The sequence below is a fragment of the Leucopleurus acutus genome (genome assembly GCF_964270905.1).
Source record: "Leucopleurus acutus genome assembly, chromosome: 20".
Classification (NCBI taxonomy): domain Eukaryota; kingdom Metazoa; phylum Chordata; class Mammalia; order Artiodactyla; family Delphinidae; genus Leucopleurus; species Leucopleurus acutus.
In genome coordinates this window covers 35,582,207-35,604,312 of record NC_139162.1, presented here as the reverse complement: position 1 = coordinate 35,604,312, position 22,106 = coordinate 35,582,207, and the positions used below count along the sequence as shown (strand labels likewise).

At 44.7% G+C, this 22,106-nt stretch overlaps 1 pseudogene across 1 annotated transcript in view; it reads right to left on the bottom strand.

Annotated features, from left to right (window-relative positions):
* LOC309976302 (ATP-binding cassette sub-family C member 12-like) overlaps positions 1 to 15,446 on the bottom strand; it is a 147,302-nt pseudogene extending 131,856 nt beyond the window's left edge. The window contains exons 1-5 of the transcript in view: positions 15,347 to 15,446; positions 13,904 to 14,022; positions 11,412 to 11,531; positions 7,125 to 7,242; positions 4,822 to 5,080 (exon numbers count right to left, since the gene is read on the bottom strand). The product of the transcript in view is annotated as an ATP-binding cassette sub-family C member 12-like (transcript). The remainder of the gene's footprint in view (positions 1 to 4,821; positions 5,081 to 7,124; positions 7,243 to 11,411; positions 11,532 to 13,903; positions 14,023 to 15,346) is intronic.
* Between the last annotated feature and the right edge of the window lie 6,660 nt (positions 15,447 to 22,106).

Sequence of the window (22,106 nt, the reverse complement as noted above, 5' to 3'; positions counted from 1 at the left end):
TTAGGGATTCAGGTTGGTAATTCCAAAAGACATTAATGAATCGATTCCTCAAAACTTTTGTGACTTGGAATGTCAGCTTTTATACACCGAACTAGGCAGTATATGTTGGGGAGGTAGTGAGTGGGCCAAAGAGTCTATAGCAAAAAAGAGAAAGGAGGAGGAGAAAAAGCCTCAGCTCCTGCCAAGAAATGCAGTTAGTAGTATTAGGAGTAGTAGAATGAATGGACTAGACTAGACTAGAATAGACTATAAGCTGCTCTCTGGAATGTGGCTGTTAGTAGTAGTAGCAATAGTATAGAAAAATACAACTTTTATTGGGCACAGTCTATGTGTGCAGATATTTATTGACATTGTCACACCAACCATATAAAGCAGGTATAATCATTCCAGCTTTACAGGTGGAGAAGCTGAGGCTCAGAGTGGCAAAGTAACTTGTCCAGGGTCACACAGCTAATAACAGGAGAGCTGTGAACCTAGTGTGTCTGTCTCCACTCTCCCACCCTGCCTCAAGCCTTCCTGCCTGGAGAAGGCATGGCGAGCCCACCTGCCACATGCACATGTAGCCTCTTTTGGGTGCCTGGAGAGGTGACGCCTGTGTCCATGGGCTTATTTTCTTATAGGCCATCAGCTTCCTCACCAGCGACATACACTGCCTGTTTGAAGGGGTGTACTATGGGCCCCTGGCCTTGCTCACCTGCTTACAGCTGATAGCCTGCAGCATCACCTCCTGCCTCACTCTTGGACCCACAGCGCTCATTGTCGTTCTTTGCTCTGTCCTGAGTTTACCACTGGAGGTGATGTCTTCCTTTGCCACCCATTTGATGTTGGACATTCCCTAGAACTCCTAGGGCTCTGGAATGCAGGGTACTTCTCAGTGGGAATGTTGACTCTTGTTGACTGCTCATTCCACTGCGGGTGAAATTCAGCTTCAATTCCTACCTCAAATGGTTCTCTGGCCACAATGCTGGCCTCATAAATGGAGGTGAATCTTATGGGTGAGGTCCACCTCGTAGGTTTCTGTGATGGTTATCTGCTTCACAGACTTTCCTCAGTAGCCATCCTCTGTGTAAGATTTTGGTTCCTTCTTCTACCCAGAATGTGCTGATATAATAAAACAGATAACATTTAACATTGGCACAGTATAATGGGGGAAAGGAAGCAAATTTGCTGCCCACGATTCAGCTGAAATAAAATTGGGCAAAACAGGAAGTGACTCTTGGATTTGTGTGCTCTGAATTATTGAAATGGAGTGTTTTCCTCCCTCAGCTCAGGTATTCTGATCAAAAGGTGATTGTAGTCCTCCTGTACAGCACAGAGAACTATATATTCAATATCCTATGACAAACCATAATGGAAAAGAATAGGAAAAAGAATATACATATATATCTATAACTGAGTCACTTTGCTGTGCAGAGAAATTAACACAGCATTGTAAGTCAACTGTACTTCAATAAAATTTTTTTTAAAAAAGGTGATTGTAATTGGTAGAGAGTTTAGGGCTCCCAGAGGCAGAGGAGTCGTATTTCTGTTTAGTTAGTCATGGCTTAGCTTGGGACGCAGAAGAGAACGCCTCCCACCCCCCCACCCCAGGATGTGTGAGGCAGGTGCCCAAGGCATGATGGCGTGGAGAGGCTTCCATTAGAACCCTTCAGTAGAGACCCGGAACTGAGAGTCACAATGGGTTCAAGCAGTGCAGGATTAGACCCAGGTATTCAGTCCACAACTGGAGTTTACCTTTGGAAGTACTCTTAGTTGCCACACTAATGCCAGGCCACACTTTCCTGCCCTTATAAAAGATGCTCTGGCTGCATCCCGACTGCAGATATTCCTGGCCAGAAAGGTTGTGAAGATACAGAATCGTGCATCTGAGGTCAGCGACCAGCACACCCGCGTGACCGGTGAAGTTCTCACATGCATTAAGTTAATTAAAATGTACACCTGGGGCTTCCCCAGTGGCGCAGTGGTTGAGAGTCCGCCTGCTGATGCAGGGGACACGGGTTTGTGCCCAGGTCCGGGAAGATCCCACATGCCGCGGAGCGGCTGGGCCCGTGAGCCATGGCCGCTGAGCCTGCGCGTCCGGAGCCTGTGCTCCGCAACGGGAGAGGCCACAACAGTGAGAGGCCCGCGTACCGCAAAAAAAAAAAAAAACCTATTAGTGTTGAGGGACATAACTTGGTAGAGACACTCTGGAGGGCAATTTAACAGTATCTTTTAAAATTAATGATTGCACAAACCCCATGACCTGCCAGTTTCATTTCTCTGTTGAGAAACATTCTCCTGTGCTGGAGGAAGCCCATATACAAGGATGTTCATTGCAGCACTGCTTATCGCAGCAAACCCAGAAACACCCTAAATGTCCATTGTTGGGGAAAGGTTAAAGCGTCCAAGAAGTATTGGATAATATTGATGTAAAAATCTCACCCCAAAATCTATATTCTACATTTTCTATTGGTAAAACCAAGTTGCAGAACACTATGTAAAATGCAGTATCATTTATGGAAAAACATGCACACAACTACAATATGTTTTCTATGGGTAACTTGCATGTGTACCTAAATGTACTTTAAAAAGTTTGGAAGGTGATGGTAGTCACCTCCAGGCATAAGGGGGGTGATGAGGTGTAGGGGGTCATCTATACCATTTTATTTTTTTTCCAAGAAGAATGTATTCAGGTGTTTTCAAAATTAATTTTAATATAAATTTATGGGAGGGCTTCCCTGGTGGCTTAGTGGTTGAGAGTCCGCCTGCCGATGCAGGGGATGCGGGTTCGTGCCCTGGTCTGGGAAGATCCCCCATGCCGCGGAGCGGTTGGGCCTGTGAGCCATGGCCGCTGAGCCTGCGCGTCCGGAGCCTGTGCTCCGCAATGGGAGAGGCCACAGCAGTGAGAGGCGCGCGTACCGCAAAAAAAAAAAAAAAAATTTATGGGGGCAGCTCTCTAGAAATCCTCATATGAGCAACTACTTCCATCTCCAGTTCCAAATGGGTCATGTTGTTTTCTGCTCCTGTGAAGATGTTTGGGGAAATTGGGCCTCACATACAGTAGGGACCTAGAACAGAGGCAAACAGAAAAGGAGCCAGGGTTGGCCTCGGTGCAGAAAGTCTCCTCAGTGAGGCAAGTGAGGGCACTGGTTCAGAGCCTGGAATTTGCAGCCAGGCTCTGCTGCTTACCAATCATGTGACTTGTACAAGTTTCATACCCTTTCCTGGCCTCAGTTTCCACCTCTGTGACAATGCGAACAGTAAAGGAAACTACCGCATAAGAGGGTCGTCAGAGGACCAACTGAGCTAAGTAAAGCCCCTGGGACAATGGCTCAGAGGAAGTTAGCAGTTTCTGTGATGACTCTGCTGAGATGAACAGGGAGAAGGGCTGCTGTGAGTCCTTTAACTCCAGTCAAGTGCAGGAGGACAGGGCAGCCTCCTGCTTAAGCCCTAACAGAAATTAATGATACCATTTAACACATGAATCACCGGCCCCCTTCCACATACTTTACATGTAAATACTAACTCATTTTATCCTATGAGACAACAATTCTGTAAGACTGGCCCTATTATTATCCCACAGCTCCAGAGAGGCTGAACAAGTTGCCTAAGATCACAGAACTAATAAAATGGTGAAGAATAACGATAATAACAATAAATATCTTACATTTGTAAGCATTTGAATTAGAAAAATCATCTACTTGGTGGCAATGGTTAATACAGCAGACATTATTTTGGACATTGTCCTGTGTAATTTGGATTCTGGGCTTTTCCAGGGATAGAGTAGTGAATCTGAAATGGTTCGTGTCTTTGAAGGGGGCTCATTTGAGTGGAACAGCCAGATTTGTGCTTGGTGGGGAGTGGGGGCAGAGGGTGGGATCTAGAGACACTATCATGAAGGAGAGGACGTCTCAGCTGGGCCTTGAAGGATGAACAGAATTTTAAAAGGGCAGGGGCAGTGATGTGAGCAAAGCTGCCAGGAGATGGACATGTCTGGTCTATCTAGGACTGTAGGTTTAGCCCCACCAGGCTGGGAGGGTAGAAGCCAACCTAGGACTAGAGGAGGGGACACAGAAGGAGATGAGGCTGGAAAGTTGCTGATGCCAGATCACAAAGGAGTTTGGCTTGAGGGTCAAGAGCCAAAGCAGTCCTGAGCTTTCCAAAAATTAAAATGTGTGTTTCAATATAAAAGTAATCCATGCTCCTCAAGGAAATTGGTAAGCAGTAGAAAAATAGGGAAAGTAAAATTAAATATAGAAAATTCCAATATCCCCCCCATGAGTCTGGGCCACAGTTGGTCATATCTTTCTTCAATCTCTGCCATTGTTTGTCTGTGTTATGCTGTAAGGGAGCCCCAGACAATAACAATAACCAGGACTGTAAGTATTCCTCCTCTGCAGATAAGAAAATTAATACTGAGAGTGTTTATCTCTGCTCGCTTTTCCCTAGACTTCCCTGAGCTACCAAGTCCACCCATACCTTCTTCCCCAGGTTGTCTTGAGGGGATATGCTTTATGTTGTGCCTCTACTCAGGATTTGTGCCTTTTGGTTCACTGCTGTCTCCCCAGGGCCTAGAACAGGGCCTGGCCCAGAGTAGGCCTCAGGAACTATTTGTTGAATGGATGGATAAATCCTCTCTAAGGTTCTGAATACAACTGGCATCCCCCTGGGTTGTTGTTGAACTGCTCTTACGACCCCAGAGGCAATTGTTGATGGTTATCAACATTCACCCTGGGAATGATTTCCTTTCTCTTTCTTCCTTCTCTCCTAACTCCCTCTTCTCCCTTCCTTGGCCTCCAGGAAAGTGATGTCTCCAGGAGAAGGAAGAAACTACCAACTCACCTCCACGTGCAGCCTCATCACTTACCTCTCCCATGGTGATGTGTGTTAAAGACTTCAATTGTATCAGCTTCTCAAAGGCAAAGGGGAAGACAGCTGTACAAAACCTGTTGCCAGTGTGCTGGTTGATGACCCAGCATGAGCACATGCTCAGAGACTTCAGACACTCGGTGAGAAAAAGGGCAAAGCAAAGCCCTACTCCATAGGCAATGTTCCCCAACCGTTCTTCAGTATATTCCAGGATCTTTGGTATAACCAGCATCTAAAAGGAAAAAGGAGTTTGGATCATTCAGACTTCCCAAGCCTGCTTTCAGGCAACACCAACCCAATATGCACCATGTGTGAGGTCCTCAAGTCAAGGGAGGGGGTTTATTGAACGATCACAACTAACTCAGTCCTAATCCTGCACTCCAGAAGGTTGCAGTCCAGTCGGAGGAGGCTTAGGAGTTCAACTGACCCAGATCAGAATCCCAGCTCCACCACCTCATAGCTGGTCCTAAAACCAAGCAGGATCTTGTGGGACTCCTGGACACAGAAGCCTTTCTGTGTCCCCCGTTTCTTATTTGTAGGAAATAGGCTTCAGCCTCCATGACCTTCCCTGAGTTCCAAAGGGCGAGTTCAAACAGTTGCTAATCAGGGAAGGGAGGGGATGTGGAGACAAGGGAGGAACAGCCAAGAAACAATAGTGCAGCCTTGGGGCAGGGTCCTGGTTCCGCCTCAAGGGATACACACAACAATATCTTTGAGCTCTTCTGCAGACCTAAAACCCCCAATAAATGGAAGATGTTAACTACTTGATGAAGCATTCTTCATTCCAGAGAGATGGTCACAGTTTGACAACCTTGAGAACCACAGGAGCTCATCAGGATACCACCTGAGGCCAGATTAAAGGAATGCAGGCCCTGCACGTACCCTGATCCTTGTCAGCAACCTCGCCCTTGAACCATTGCTATAAAGCTCCTCACCAAATCCCCCCCAAAAGGGACACCCAGTTTTGAGAGCATTAGCCCACTGTGTCCCCCTTTGCCTGGCAAAGCAATAAAGCTCTTCTTTTCTACTTCTCCCAAAATTCTGTCTCCGAGATTCAATTCGGCACTGGTGCACGGAGGCAGTTTCAGCATCAGTCCCGACAGGAAACAGAGGACAAAAACAAATGGGGTAATTCAGGAGTTAATAACAAGACTATTTACAAAGGTGTGGGCAGAACTGAGGAAATTCAGCAGGGATGGAGAAGCACCCTGGAGCTAGCAACAGCAGGGAACTAAGGGGAGGAGACAGGGTGAGGTTACTGAAACCCCGAAGGAGAAAGTCATACAGAAAGGCCCCCACATTTTCGGATCTGGTCACCAACGTCCAGTGACAGGAAGGGAGGCAGTCAGAGCAATAAATATCTTGCCCTCACTTTCTCCTTCCCTCCAGCCTCCCGTTAGAATCTCCCACTGGTCCAATCCAACCAGAAGCCAGAAGCAGGGGGACCCCATTGATGTGATCCATAAAGGTGCAGAGGGCGGTGCAGAGAAAGGTGGTGAGTGGATCTGGAGGGACAAATGGAGAATATGCAGCACACTAACTGTCACCCAAGTCACTTATCTCTGTGTCAGCTGTTGCTTCCTCCTAACTTACCTCCATCCTTCCCTGAGCTGATAACAGCGCCTCAGTTTTCTTCTGGGGAGACTCTCGCCTGCCCCAACGCACGCAGTCTAGGCTGGATTGTCAATCAAAATGCTCCACTGCTGGCCAACAGGTGAGCACGTGACCCCAGCTGGGACAGCCAGACTCACTGTCTGCAGTGAGAATCTTGGGCTGAGGAGCTGATAGGAAATAGTGAGCCCATTCATCCCAACCATGGTACATGGAGGAGACCTACATGCCCAGAGCTGCTCAGCCATTTCTCAAAGCAGCTCGTGTATACTGAGCTGGGCCGAGTTCTAAGTGTTTTATATGCTTAACTCATTTAATGTCATCCTATGAGGCAGGTAATTTCGGGCTCTCCATTTCACATGTGAGGGTTTCTATGAGGACTACGGCTGAGAGTGTCATGGGGTTCACGAGGAAACCAAGGCACAGAGGAGGTAAACAAATTGCCCAAAGTCACCCAGAAATTAAGTGGCAGAACTAAGGTTAGAACCCAAGCAGTGGCTGCAGAATTCACACTTCTAACTACTACTAGCTCCACTGTCCCCAGAAAGTCTTCATTTTCTGAGCAGCAGCTGAGAGACAAAGGCATCCCCAATTCTTGGCATGGATTTCAACATGCTAACCTCCAAGGTCTGGAGTCCCGAAACCTCCCCAAGCCTGCCACTTACTGGCCCCAGAACACTCGCGGCAGAGAAGCAGCGGTCCTGGAATCTCAGCATCACTCGAAGCACTGAAGCTTTGTCAGTTCCGTGCCTTGAGACTTCTTCTTCCCAAAGGAGACGAAGCCTTGAAAAGAGGAAAATTGAGGCAAATGAAAACTCTTTGTATGTGTCACGCAATTGTCCTAGTTCTTGCTAGTCTAGGGTCTTGGTCACAGAAATAATCAAACATAACACAAATAGAACAGTATAGGGTATCTCCCCAGATATGCATTCCCCAGCTTTAAGAATTATCAACATTTGACATTTTTATTTCATCTCTCCTCCCCTCCACTTTTTTCTTTTTTTGCTAGAATATTTCAAGCAAATTCAAGAGATATCATTTCATCTATAAATGCTTCAGTGTGTATCTCTTCCAGATAAAGCCTTAAGAAACCTCATAGTAACCATAATAGCAATAGTTATGAATTAATAACTATTCATTATTAGTAACTATTAATGAATAGTTATATATTAATAACATAGTAAGAATAATTCCTTAATGGCATTTGATCCAACTTTCTCTAATTATTTCAAAAATATGTTCTTACAGTTGGTTTGCCTAAATCAAGATCCAAATAGGGTCCTCTCATCGCAGTTAAAAGACAAATCTGATAGGTCTCTTGCATCTCACTTTAATCTGTAACAGTTATCCTTCCTCTGCATTTTCTGCCATTTACTTGTCAAAGAAACTGAGTTATTTATCCTGTAGAGTTTTCCACATTCTGGATTTGACTGATTGCATCCCTGTGGGTCTGTCTAACATAAATTTCTATTCCCTGTATTTCCTATTAAACTGCTAGTTAGATCTAGAGGCTTAATAAAATTCAGAATTCAAGTCAGCTGGCAAAAATACTTAATGGGTGATGTAGTGTATGTCCTTTTGCATCACATCAGAAGACGTACAACGTCTGCTGTCCCACTTTTAGTTATGTTAAGCTTGATCGGTGAGTTAAGGTGTGTCAGCCTGATTCATTCATTGCCCAGTTCCCCATCACTGATGATCGTTGCCTACATCCACTTCCAACAGGACTGGCAAAATGGTGATTTGTCTAATTCTGTCATTCCTTTTCTATTTAGTAGCTCGAATTTTTTCTGTAAAAAGTAACTTTCCCTCATCAACTGTTTTGTTACCCTGAAATACAGTAGGTTGAGGAAACCGCCTAAGGCTTTGAATAATGTCACTCTTCCATTTTATATGCAAATTAAGATTCATAAAACCCAGAACTCTGACCTCCAAAAAGTGCCCTCATTTATTTCAAAGTCCCCAAAAGGGTGCCCCAGTGTTGGATCATCCAACCAAAAGTGTATTCTTATTTTGACATCCCAAGCTAATGATGCCTGGGAGGTTTGTGCTACACCAGCCAAACAGAAACACCAAAAACATTTTGTTTGGGTTTCAAAACATTTCATTTTTTTCCAGAAAAGCATCAAAGAACTTATCGTGAAAAAAATTAAAATTATGTTGACTTTCTTACACTTCTTTTTTATTTTGAATTATATTTGAGGCAGGAACAGGGGACTGGACAATAGTCATTGTGATATTCAAGGCTTCCAGCGTCTTAATCTGGCCCTTGGATGCCTCCCATGCATCTGCAATGCAATCTGTCAGCTGCAGGAACCGTGCTGGCATCGGCCCTTGGACTTCCTGGCTCCTGCACCCCTATGTCCGGTTCCACTGTCTGGAAAGCGGTCACCACTGCCCATGATGAGAACATCAAGGACTACGCCAAGGGACTCCAGATGCTCCCGGAAGGTGCTACTCCTTAGACTGTGAGAGCACGGTGGACAGAACAGCCTCCCTTGTTCGGCCACCCTTTGCTGCCAGGGCCTGACAGCAGCACTGTTTTTGCATGTTCTCAAACAGCTCTGTCAGCATCTGGGTCTCATTCTCTGCCCAGGATCTCACCAAGTCTCTCATGGCAAGCAGTTCTAGCCCTTTCTACTCTTTACCCTCCAGCCATGCATACTCATGCCTAGCCTAAAACCAGAAGGGAACCAATACCATGAGAATCTTTCTGTCCTACTTTCTTTCACCTGCAATCAAAACTCCAGGCCTCTTCTTTTTTCCTGAGTAATGAAAACTACACCATCCCATGTCCACCTATGTGGACCAGATAACTTGAACAGCCTGGGCCCTAGCTCAACAAAGCAAAAATGTCCCCCCGGACACCTGTCTGTGTTGGAGGCTTCTATTGCTTGTAGATGATATTACTCAGGACAGACCGTGGAGCCACATCTCCTCATTCCAGCCCTAACCCCACACATAACACAATCCACAGAGACAACAAGCTCTAGAGTTGTTTCTATTGATACTTTGACTAAACAAATCCAAGTTTTCCGTAGCCTGCCCACAGCTCTCCTAGCAACTCTATCAATTTCTGGCCATGATTATTAGACTTAGATTCAAGAGACTTGGTTTCAAATTTCACCTCCTCCATTCATTAGCTATGTGATTCAGGGAACATCATTTCATTTCTCTTCATCCTGGTTCTTCACTTGTAAGTTGGGGAAAATAATATCTGCCCTGTTTATTTCATAACCCTATTGTGATGGTCAAAGGAGACAATGGATGGGGAAATGCTCTGTAATTGTAGAACAATAAAAATGTGAAGAATTATGAGGGTCCTAAGGATGAAGGTGATGGTGGTGCAAATGGTGATGCTGCCGAGAGCGGTGGCAGTGATGATGGTGACAGTTTGTCAGCATATCCTTATAGAATCCAAAGCCCTTTTGAAGGGTTAGGGAAGACACACCCCAGAACACCACCTGTTAAATGGAGAACATATAGGAAGAAACCCCTCTAAAGGTGCGAATGCATGGATAATTACCTTTCCAAAGAAACATCCAAAAAATGCAGTGATTGCAAAAGTGTTGGCAGTCAGGCCTTGTGAGTTATAGAATTCAAAAGGCGGCATCAGTGAACAGGAAGTGAAGGGAAGGAAATCAGGAGATCTTGGGCTTCCCTGGTGGCGCAGTGGTTGAGAGTCCGCCTGCCAATGCAGGGGACGCGGGTTCGTGCCCTGGTCGGGGAAGATCCCACATGCCGCGGAGCGGCTGGGCCCGTGAGCCATGGCCACTGAGCCTGCGCGTCGGGAGCCTGTGCTCCGCAACGGGAGAGGCCACAACAGTGAGAGGCCCGCGTACCGAAAAAAAAAAAAAAAAAAAAAATCAGGAGATCTTGTCCTCACAATGGTTAGGGAAGAACAAGCAAGCTAACATGTAACTGACTGCCTGTTATGCATCTGGCATTTTCCTACGTGCTTTACACTGAATCTATTACCTCTTGATTCTTACAACAATCCTATGAAGGACCATGAGATTAATTTTTTATAATTTACTATTTTATATATAGAAACACAGGACCCTGAGAGGGTAAGTAACTCATCTGACATCATAGCTGGTAAAAGGTGAGATTCCGACCAGTATCTGACATTATCCAAAAGGTGCTCCCTGGAAACTTTTCTTTTTTTTTTCCCGAGTAAGTCTGAGAAGCAATGGGTCAAAGTTTAACCAGTGTCTGTATTCTCAGTGTCTTCACTACACTGATTTTCTTCATAAATCTCTGAGACCTGGAGACAGCATGCAACAGTTCACAAGCTCCCTGACCACTGAATGCTCTTTTCAGGGAGGCTCTGAGGGGACCACCATTTCCTGGAACACATTTGGAAAATGCCATCTACACCTGGGGTATCTCATAAGCAGCTAGAGGTAGTAACATGAGTACAGGACGTTTCAAATCACTCATTTTTCCCCCATATGATCTTCCTATCACCTTGTAAGGTGGGTGGTACAGGAAATTTAATCCCACAACTAGTTAGTGGTGGCTAAGAACCTGGGCCACTCACCAAAATTTAATCATCAGTGACACAGATAAATGCTTGATCCACAAAAAAAAAGGCAAAAGGGACAAGAAGCAGTAATTTCTAACTTCTCAGAGTCCTGGGCCCCCAGGCAAACCTGATAAAAGATGTGAATTCTTGTTCCAAAAAAAGAGCTCTAGCCCATACATATAAAATATGTAAATTATTTCTTAACTCCAGATTAAGAACCTCCAGACTAGAGTGCGGCCTCATGCTACGAAGGAAGAACTGATATATTTTGGCTGTCTGGGGATGGACCACCCCTAAACACACACGTTTAAGCAACTCTGGTCACCATCCACCAAGACATGTCTTTAACCAACCCCACTGGCTTGCCCAGCGTGACTTTACCTTTGGGCATTTTGGGCTGAGGCCATGTACTGTCATCATGTACTGACAGCTGGTGTTCTCATTTAAGCGTTTCTGTAAACCTTGGATCATGACTGGGCTGAACCATGACAGCGTTAGGTAAGAGAACAGGCCAGCATCATCCAGGGGCTTGGGCGCAGGAAACCTAGCAGAGAAGTCACAGGCAATGTGGTCACACTAGGATGTAGGCGCCAGAGGTAGACAATTAAGTCAAGGGCAAGATTTGGAAGGGATGAGTGATAACTATGTAAAAACCACAGTGTGGTCATTTGGATATACAAAAAAGTATTTTTTTTCATGACTATTATTTGTGATAGTTAAAAACTAGAAACAACAAAACATCCATCGATAGAGGAATGATTTAAAAAGAAAGAAAACCAGTATGGTACATCTTGTACCGTATCATAGAAAACAATGCAGAAGGGCCTAAAAATAGAGATGATCTACATGTAGAACATGGAAAGAGCTCTAAGAATATTAAGCAAGAAAATAAAGCCACTTGCAGATGAAGAAATTTATTTAGTATATTTTTACTTACATAAAAAAGGAAAAAATAAGGGAAGGCAGACAAAACAATATATATATATATATTTTACATACAATATATGTCAAATTGTATGACAATTTATATCAAATCATTAATAGTGTTTGAAGTAGGGATTAGAATTGGCAAACAAACAGGAAAAGAGATTCTCATTGTTTTAAGTTTTCTGTTTTACTTATATAACTTCCACAAAAACAATAAAAATGAAGAAAAGTAAATAAGAATGATAAGGTCATCATCTCTGGGAATGATTCACAAATACAGAAATAATGATGGGATTAGGGTGTTGAGATCGTGCGCAATTTCTACTTTTTTTTTTTTTTTTTTTTTTTTGCTGCACCTTGTAGCATGTGGGATCTAGTTCCCTGAGCAGGGATCCAACCCAAACCCCCTGCATTGGAAGTGTGGAGTCTTAACTGCTGGACCACCAGCGAAGTGCCAATTTCTACTTCTTTTTTCAAAATTGCTTTTAATGCTAAATAATTTAATATGAAGAAAATTCAATATTTTAAAAAACATTTGGGGAGAAAGACATGAAGGCAAAAATGCGAAACTCGTGGGATGTTCTTTGTTTTTGGCTATGGCCTCTTTTCTCCATGTTCTGGCCTTTTACATCCTCTCAGCCCGTCAGTAGCCATGGTTGTACATTCTGGGCAATGCTGGCCATGCCTTTGCCAGAGACGTTGGAGAGAGAAGGACTGATGGGAAGATGAGACATTGCAGCAGATGTATGGGGCCATCTGTGATCACAAGAATAGGGCCAGAACTGATGAGCTGGCGCCGATATTCCAAAGGCCCAGCAGAAACACTGTCACTCCAAGATAAGACTGCCCAGGTAAACTCAAGCACCAAGGTTCTTCGTGCTGGTGGAGATAAGATGCATTCGGTGGGTAACAACCTAGGTAGTATTGATAGAAGCTCAGATTCAAAAAATAGGAATACCAGTGCAGTTTGTTTGACAGCTAAAATGGGGGAGGGAAGAGGGATCTGTAAATATGAAACAGGCTCCTGGTGATGAAACGCTGAGGAATCAGACTAGAAGTGTCATGGTCCTGTCAATATATGATGCATAAATGAACGTGTGCGTGAATCTGTGGGGGGCCCTGAAACCATGGGTGTATAAATCAGAAAGTCATTTGGTGATGGTTACTTTAAACTATGGTTTGTTAGAGAAGGCTCCATGAATTTCTTAAACTCAAGTTTAAGGGTAACATCATAGGGCATGTTACCCTTAAACGGCCCTTTCAATGGCTGCCCATTTCTCTCAGAATGAAGACGAATGTACTTAATGTGGCCTGTGGGGTACATATGGTCCCCCAGCGCCTGCCCTCTGCCTGCAGCTCCATCTCGTGCCACACCCACTATCACACAGGACTCTCTAGAGACACTGGCCTCCTTCTCAGTTCCTGGACACATACATCACTGTGTTCCTTCCACCGCAAGGCTGGGCCTTTGCACGTGCTGTTCCCTCTGCCCAGGTCATTCTTCCCTCACTCTTGCCTAGTAAATTCTTGTTCATCCTCCAGGTCTCAGCTTTAGTATCACTTGGAACCCATCACATTGTCGCTGTTCCCTTGTCCCTCACGCCCCATATTTCTTCACAGCACCTTCCTCAAGCAGCTGTAATCACATGTTTATCTTCGAGCCTACGAGCTTACTGTCATTCTTCCCAACATGAGGTTGGTGACGGGCAAGGATCCTGTCTGTCTCGCTCACTGTTATCACCCCACCGTCTGGCACAGTGCCTGGCATGTGTAGGTGCTCAATGAATCCTTGTTGACTGACTGAATGAATGAAGGTGCTGGCTGTGCTTCCCTGATGTGCCTCAGGCTTCACAGGAGGTGTTTGGCTGTGGTGGGTGACAGGACGGTGTTGGGACATGATTATGTAGCCTTTGGGAGGGGTCCAGGTGTGAGGCTCTGAGGATCACTGCCCTGGAGGGTACCAACCCTCAGCCTCCCTTCAGGACTCACTTTGGCTTCGGACGGAAGGGAATCATGGTTCTCCAGGCAGCATCGTACTTCCCCATCTCTGGTGCCTCAGGCTCCCTCACCTGCTGGCCCCAGGGGCTGTCTTCAAGAGAGAAAGTTTTCTTGGGAAAGATAAAACAAAAGCCCATCAGTTTCAGACTTCACAAATACTGTCCTGAGGGAGTGAGGGACCAGCCACCCAAGGAGGGTGGATCTTTCCACAGCCAGCCTTCTAGAGAACGGCTGCCAGAGTCAGATAGAGAAAGACAAATACTGTATGATCTCACTTATATGTAGAATAAAAAAACATCTACCCAACCAACAGCGAAACAAAAAGCCTGATTGCTGGGTGCCAGAGCTGGGGGGTGGGGCGGGGAGGATAGGCAAAATGGGTGAAGGTGGTCAAAAGTACAAACATCCAGTTATGTCATGGGGATGTGATGCACAGCGTGGTGACTATAGTTAATAACACTGCATTGCACATTTGAAAGCTGCTAAGAGAGTAGATCTTAAAATTCCTCACAAGAAAAAAAATATTTGAACTATGTGTGGTGATGGATACTGTGGTGACCCTTTCATAATATATACAAACAGCAAATCATTACGTTGTACCTCTGAAACTAATATGATGTTTTATGCCAATTATATCTCAATAAAAATAAATAAAAGAAAGGTTGCCAGGCAGGGAATGAGCAATGGGCTGAGAGTCAGAACAACCAGGTCCCAGCTCTGGTTCTGCTCCACGTCGGCTGGGTGACTCTGAGGGGGTGTCACTCCACCTCCCTGGGCTTTTATCTGTCGATAAACACTGTAGACAAGAAGAAAGGGCGCTATTTTTAGTCATCCACAGAATGCAAGACCAAGTCACCCTCTGAGGGTAAACTACTAAAAAGTAATCAAGAAGTAAAAAAGTTAATCTGAAGACATTACATGTTACCCTTTTGACAAACTGGGAAACAACTAAAATGAAAAAGATATATCCTTTCTAGGACTTCATATAGAATAAATAACACTCTCTTGAAAGCACAGCAAGGGATCTATGGGAAGAGATTCAGAATAGTGGTTACTTCAGGCAGGGAGAGTTGGGAAATGGGATGGTGGAAGACCAGTAGCTGGATGTGATTGTTAGGGTAGGAGCTGGTGAGTTGGTGATGAGTTTTTTGGTACTTATTATATTATTATAGGTAAATACATAGATAAATAGGTGTGTGATAGAGAGACAGACAGAGAGATAGAGAGGGATAGTGGCAGACAGATGTATGAGCCATGAATGTGTATCATGACCAAGGATTATGATTCATCTAATTGTGGAAGCCTGAGTTCCATTAAAAAAAAAATCAAAGTTGAATAAATATAGGACAAAATTCTTTGACCTAGTTTATGACCATTGAGAATATCCTGTCAACTCAGTTTCCTGGTGTTTTGATGCAAAGGAGATCTACTTACATAGCTTAAGTCCTGAAACCATGTCATCATCTATATCCAAGCCGAGATTCACAAGGTCACCAGAAGACCTGGGGACTCAGTATATCTTCCTTCTGGTCATTTTCAGGTGTCCTGCCAATTCTTTGTTTCCCAGAATCAGAGAATCTGAAAAGGCAACAGGTAGGAGCAGATTAGATAGAGCCCTAAGCAGCCAGGAGAGGGGGGCTATCACCCAGCAGGGAGTATACTGGGGGCTGTTGTCACAGCACCTGCTCTTCCTTCGGCTCGGAATGGGCTTGGGTCCCTCTCTTTAAACATCTACTTGGGTCTCAGCCCAAGATCACCTAGGGAAACCTCAAACCACCCATTCCCAACCCACATCCTTGGGCCAGGTCAATCTTCTTTAATATATTCAAGGCCTGCTCCTAAAACCATGCTTCTTCTTTTATCCCAGTTTGTAATTGTCCATTTAGGTGAATCACTGATTTTTTAGAGTTCATTTCCTGCACTAAACAGAGATCCTCACGAGGGCAGAGACATGTCTACTTTGCTCACTATTAAATCTCTGGGGCCTAGGGATCTCCTAGGAGGAGAGCATGTGCTCAATAAATAAGTGGTGAATGGATGAATAAATAAATGAAAGAAATGTGATTTTGCCATTCTCTGACTTGGTTTTCACAGACTCAAGGGAGTGGATCTGGGCACAATTTAGGAATTTTAAATAACTAAAAAATATATTAATTTGCTTTTCATTTTGCCTTTGTGAATATCTGATTCACTCCCAGAACATCCATGTGCCTGGGGCAGGAGCGGGGTGGTGATTAGTAATATTTCTGAAGGAATAGAAAGAGAAAGAAAATGTACAACAGGGCTGGCATCGTGGGGTATGATGGGTGTCTCACAGGGCCCCGTACTCAGAAGGGCTCCAGGCTTGGTTTAATGCTCTGCCCGTCACCATCATGAAATTCTTCATAATTTGAACAAGGAGTCCCACAATTTCATTTTGTACTGGGTCCTGCAAATTATGTAGTCAGTCCTGGTGTTCACATACAGCTTTTGACTTTCAAGTATTGGATTCTGCTTCAAGTAAACAGACCTAAAGACTAGCCTATTCTCTTGGGAGAAGATTCTCTAAATTCCTTTATTCCATTCCTTCCCATCCACTTCCTTTTAGCAAATCACACCCAAATCTGGTGAACTCAGTTTCCGGAATTCTCCTATAGAGCCTACAAGATAGACTCCTGGGCTTCCCTGGTGGCGCAGTGGTTGAGAGTCCGCCTCCCGATGCAGGGGACACAGGTTCATGCCCCGGTCTGGGAAGATCCCACATGCCGCGGAGCGGCTGGGCCCGTGATTCATGGCCGCTGAGCCTGCACAGCCTGCACGTCCGTCCAGAGCCTGTGCTCCGAAATGGGAGAGGCCACAACAGTGAGAGGCCTGCGTACTGCAAAAAAAAAAGATAGACTCCCCAGCCATGGCACCAGGCCATAAGGTATACAGTTGGCCCTCTGTACCCACACGTTCCACTATCAGGATTCAACAAACTGACGATAGATAACATTCGGAAAAAACAACCCCCAAAAACCAGAATGTTCCAAAAAGGTAAACTTCAACTGGCACAGGAAACTATTTACATAGCATTACATTTACAGCTATTTACATAGTATTTACATTTTACTAGGTATTATAAGTAATCTAGAGATGACTTAAAGTATATGGAAGGATGTTCTTAGATTATATGCAAATACTATACCATTTTATATAAGGGACTAGAACATCCTTGGATCTTTGTAGACACAGCGGGCCTGGAACCAATTCCCCCTCTGAACTGAGGGGCAACTGTACAACTGTGATGGTAGCGGTGGACCTTTCAGGGGTGATGGAAAATTAAAAAGAAAAGGAGGGATGTCAGGGAAGAGAGGCTGTCACATATTTCTTGTTTAAGACTGTGGGAAGAGTCCAGTTTCTGGCTGCTATGAACCAGCCTAGGACACAGACACATTAAAGTGAAATTGGTATGATTCAATGGAAGGAGGCCCTGGGGGTAGGACCGTGGTGTACTGGTGTGCAGTTTATTCACTACACAAAGGTTCTCAGTGGAGGTAATGGGGAGGGGGAGGGGAGGCAGCAAATTCTAGATTGCTAGTCATGCACCCTGGCAAGGGGCTGTGTCCTCGGTCTCAGTAGTGTGCTGGTAAACGTGTGTATCTGTAACTAACCTGTGGTTCCAAGTGGTGTAGTTCCAACATAATTGTTACTTGACATTTTGGTTTGTGTTAATGAGTCTCTTTGCTGAAGAGTTTTCAAATACTGAAAGAATATTTTCTCGTTTTTTGTGCTCTTCACAATGTAATGGCTACAAGCACCACACACTTGTTAATCTGCATTATTAACACTTCCTGAATTTATTTCTTAAGTCTAGACAATCAATAAAATAATAAAACAAGCCCAGATTTGTAGCCTTTGCTGATTTTTGTGGTGTAAATATTCCCATCCTGGATGATTTCAAGATACCAACATGTTGGGAAGAGAGGCGCATCACGAAATCACTGTACGGTTATCTCCAGGATACAAGTACGGTAGATGTAAATAACCTCAAAAGTATAAATAGTAAAATGTAGTGAAATAATTAGGAAATGACGGATTTTTGAGTATTACCTTTGTCTTTGATATTATTAATTGTAAGTCTGTATAATTTAATTTTAATGTTTGTGTTTAACAACTGGGTTCTCAAAATTCCTGAAAATTTGACAGTTTGTTCTTATGAACTAGCATCTTAAAATGGTAAGCCTAAACATTTATGTTCTGCTAATTAACCAGCAAGTAGGGGCTCATGAGGAAGACCTGATTCTTAGAGAACAAATACAGAAATTAGATTTTTTCTCACCTTTCAGTTATAGTATGATTTGCCAACTGGTTTATTTATACACACCTGCAAAGAGATACAATGAGAGTTTTAAAGACGTGAGTCCTTGTAGAAATACAGACGTCATCCAGGAAACTAGCAACAGGGAAAAGTAAAGCAAATGAAAATGAAGGGAATGCAAATGTGTGTAATGGATATGCTTGCATAACACAAATTGCTCATCTCAACATAACTGGAACTCAGCCACATATTGGCTTGAGCTGCCTTCCATGTCTATGAGGCACACTTCCGCTTCCTTGAATGGCCGGGGGAATTCCCTCCAGAGTTTTCTTTGGCATCCTAGAAAAGTTCCCTGGCCTCCCACCTTCCTCTCAAGAAGATAGAGCTGATGTTTCTTCATTCTAATTAGGGGCAAGCTCATCACTGTGGTCAGGCCGGGGGCCAGGACAGGACTGGGAGTAAACCAGAGAGGAAACAGATGCTTCCAGCCCTGTGCTCCCTGATCCCCAGGGGGCCAAAGTCATGATTCGTTTAGACACGGGCCATTGGCATATGGGGAAACAGCCTGTGTACAGGAGGGGGGCCCTTGGAGAGAGGTAACTTTTTTAGAGGAGCTGATTTATTTCCTCATTGTTCTTATCACTTTCCCAGCAGGGTCTAGTGTCCAAGGCCAGAAGGGGCACCAGAGGGTAGGGGAGGTGCCCATGGCGAGGGGCAGAGGGCCGGAGAGCCAGGCCTGAAGAAGCTGAGATGATTAGACGGATCCCTTGCCTTCCCTGGGTAGCTGGGTAGCTTTCCAGGGGCTGGTTCTCAGAGCTCCTGGAGCCCCTCGCTGGCCGTGGCCGTCTTGTTGACTGCTGAATCCCTACAGCCCAGAGTCTGGTCTTCTCTGTTCCAGAAACTGGGAAGCTCCTTCCCATCTTGGTCTTTGTCTGAGTCCTAACCTCTGCTGAGAACACTGTCCTCCGAGCTCCCTGCAGAGCCTGGCCTTTCTTGTCATGGAGGTTTCAGCTCAAACACCACTTCTGCAGGGTCACCTTCCCAGACCTCCCTCCCTCTTCTTGTCCTCCTGTCTCTAGCACCTTCTACAGATTTTCCTATTAGATTTCCTTTACTTATCACTTTCTGAAATTGTCATTTCTTTGGGGGCTTACGTATTTTCTGCCTACCTCACTAGAATGTAAGCCCTTTGACACCAGGGGCCTTGTCTGTCTGTTTTGCTGATGCATCCTTGAATCCAGATTACTGCCTAGCACATAACAGATGCAGAATAAGTATTTGGTGGATCAATGAAGGAAGTAGATGTAGGGCTGGTTAAAGTAGGAACCAGGAGAGCCACACGGTTGCTTAAGAGCTCACACTTAGATTCTTGATGCTTTCCCAAGTGGGCTGGCACCCCATCACAGAGATAGACTGATGGGATAGAAAGAAGGTGTTCATAAAGCAAGCAACTTAAACGTGGACCCAGTCCCATACCACACCTTCTACGGTGCAGAAGGAATTTGTATTTAAAAATAAATCCAGCTATTATTATGTGACTAGACACTCATATTGCTTGTTGTTGTTGGGGAGAGTGTATGTTAAAAGCATTAAACATGATCAAAAAATGGTAACAAGGTTTATAAGATGGTTTTTGAAGTTCTTCAAAAAATGGGGCCTTTCCCCCTTGTCCTTGGGGAGGTCTTGGTGAAAACGTAAGCTCTTGGGGAGCTGGGCATGCATTTTTTAATCTTATTTTTTTTTACCCCTAGAGTCTATCAGGGGGTGAGGTACTCAGCCCCATCCAGAGAGGTGATCCAGAGCTTGCTGAGCTTGGATCTAGGATCTCCTGCTACCAGCCCCACTGCTCTCTAGGCCCTAGCGGCTAGGGCCCTGGTCTAGGGAACATCCTTGATGACTGTTTCTCCTTCACTCGTCATATCCAATCCATCAGCGTGCTCTGTTGAAGCTACATTCAAACATGGCTTGAATCCACTGCTTCTAGTCTGAGCCTCATCACCTCTTGCCTGGACAATCTCAGCCACCTCCTAACTGGCCTCCCCATGTCTGACCTTAAAACCTTGCATTCCATTCTCCACACAGCAGCCAATATGACCTTTTGAAAACATAAGCCTGAAAAATTATTCCACAACCTGAAACTGCCTATGGCTTGCATAGGGTTTAGAGTAAGACCCAAACTCCTTAGCAGACTCCTTACCCCAACTCTTCACTCCTTATAGGGTCCTCTATAGCCTCCCCTCCCTCTTCTCTCCTGCTTCCCTCAGCAGGCCCCACCTCAGCAAATTCCAGGAGCAGTCTCCTCAAACATCCTAAATTCATTCCAGCCACAAAGTCTTTGCAATCATTGCTGCTTCTGCCCGAAATAGCACCCGCCTTGGCACCCACCCCACGGCCTCTGCATGGCTGCAGTACGGGGCTCAGCTCTTCAGTGAGGTCTGCTCTGACCATGTAAAGGGCGTATCGCCATCTAAAAGGATTTTCCTTGCTTATTTTCTGCTTCTCCCCCTAGAATGTTAGCTCCATGAAAGCAGGAACCTTGTCTGCTGTGTTCACTGATGTATCCCCAGCACCTAAAGTAATATCCAGTACATAGTAGACATTCAAAAAATGGTTGTTTAGAGAATGAATAAAAGGTGGGATCATGTCAGAGAAAGAGCTTTAGGCCAGAGACTCCGAGTTCCTGAATTTCTGTCTCCAGCACAGCAGCTAGGACACCTGCCTTCTCCTTTCCCTTACCTGCTGCACTGTATCAGACTCAGCTGTCTATGGGTCTGTCCCTATGGCCAAGAGGTGCTTGAGGGTAGGACCTTGCCTTCTGTTCCACTGTCTACCCTCCACAATCAGACCAGGGCCTTGCACTCAGCAGGCCCTCAACAAATGCATGTTGTCTTGACTAGACTTTCAATTCCCTCCTGGATTCTGACAGCATTGCTGGACTTCATATTTGGGGAAAAAATTCCGTCTGCTAACTACAGCCAAACCCAAGTCAAATTCCAATGTGAAGGAGCTCCCAAGGGCCAAATCTGAAAAAATTCAAGCAATGATATACATGATATTATTGCATGATAGCCCATAAAAAACTGAATACCCATGAGTCCATACTAACATAAAATGTAAATTATTCAATTATTGGGAAGCGAGATGGGGCAGCTTTTTCTTACAGATTTCAATTAATAAATGTAGACTTAACTCCCTACACATACTTACTACTTATAATGAGAAAAATAGTACCTTAAAGTGGAGAAACCTAGCAGATACTATTATACCTTTACCAAGGAATCACTGTCAAAATCATCATTGGTAAGACATTTCACCATCATGTATCACTAAGGCACATCACTTCTGTGGTCTTCCTGACAAAAATGTATAATGTTGATCTTGAGAGAACATCAGATAAACCCAAATTGAGGGACATTCTACAAACTAAGGGATCAATACGTTTTAAAAGTTGCAAAGCTTTGAAGAAAAAAAGAAAAGAAAGATTGAGGAGACAGCACAACTAAATGAAAAGTGGGATCGTGGACCAGAAAAAAGGACATTTGTGAGAAAACGCAAAATTTGTGGAAGTCTAAAGATTAGATAACGGGAGTGTTAGTTGCCTGGTTTTTAATAGTTGAAGGATGATTGTGTAAGATGATTACAGGGGAAGCTGGGTGACAGGTACATGAAAACTCCCTACTATATTTTTGTACATCTAAAATCAATTCGAATAGAAAGGTGCAAACATTTCAAGTGGACACAATTTACATGGGATCATCCTTGGGCATACAGCTCTTCTCTGTGGGAGCCTCTGCAGAAAGCGGAGTAGCGGGGCCGGGAGGCAGGAGTCGCCCCGACGGGTGGAGTGCGCATCTCTTCGCGTGTGTACGGCGCGGGGCGGCGGCCGAGCCCGGGGGCCGGCGGGAGCGCGGAGCC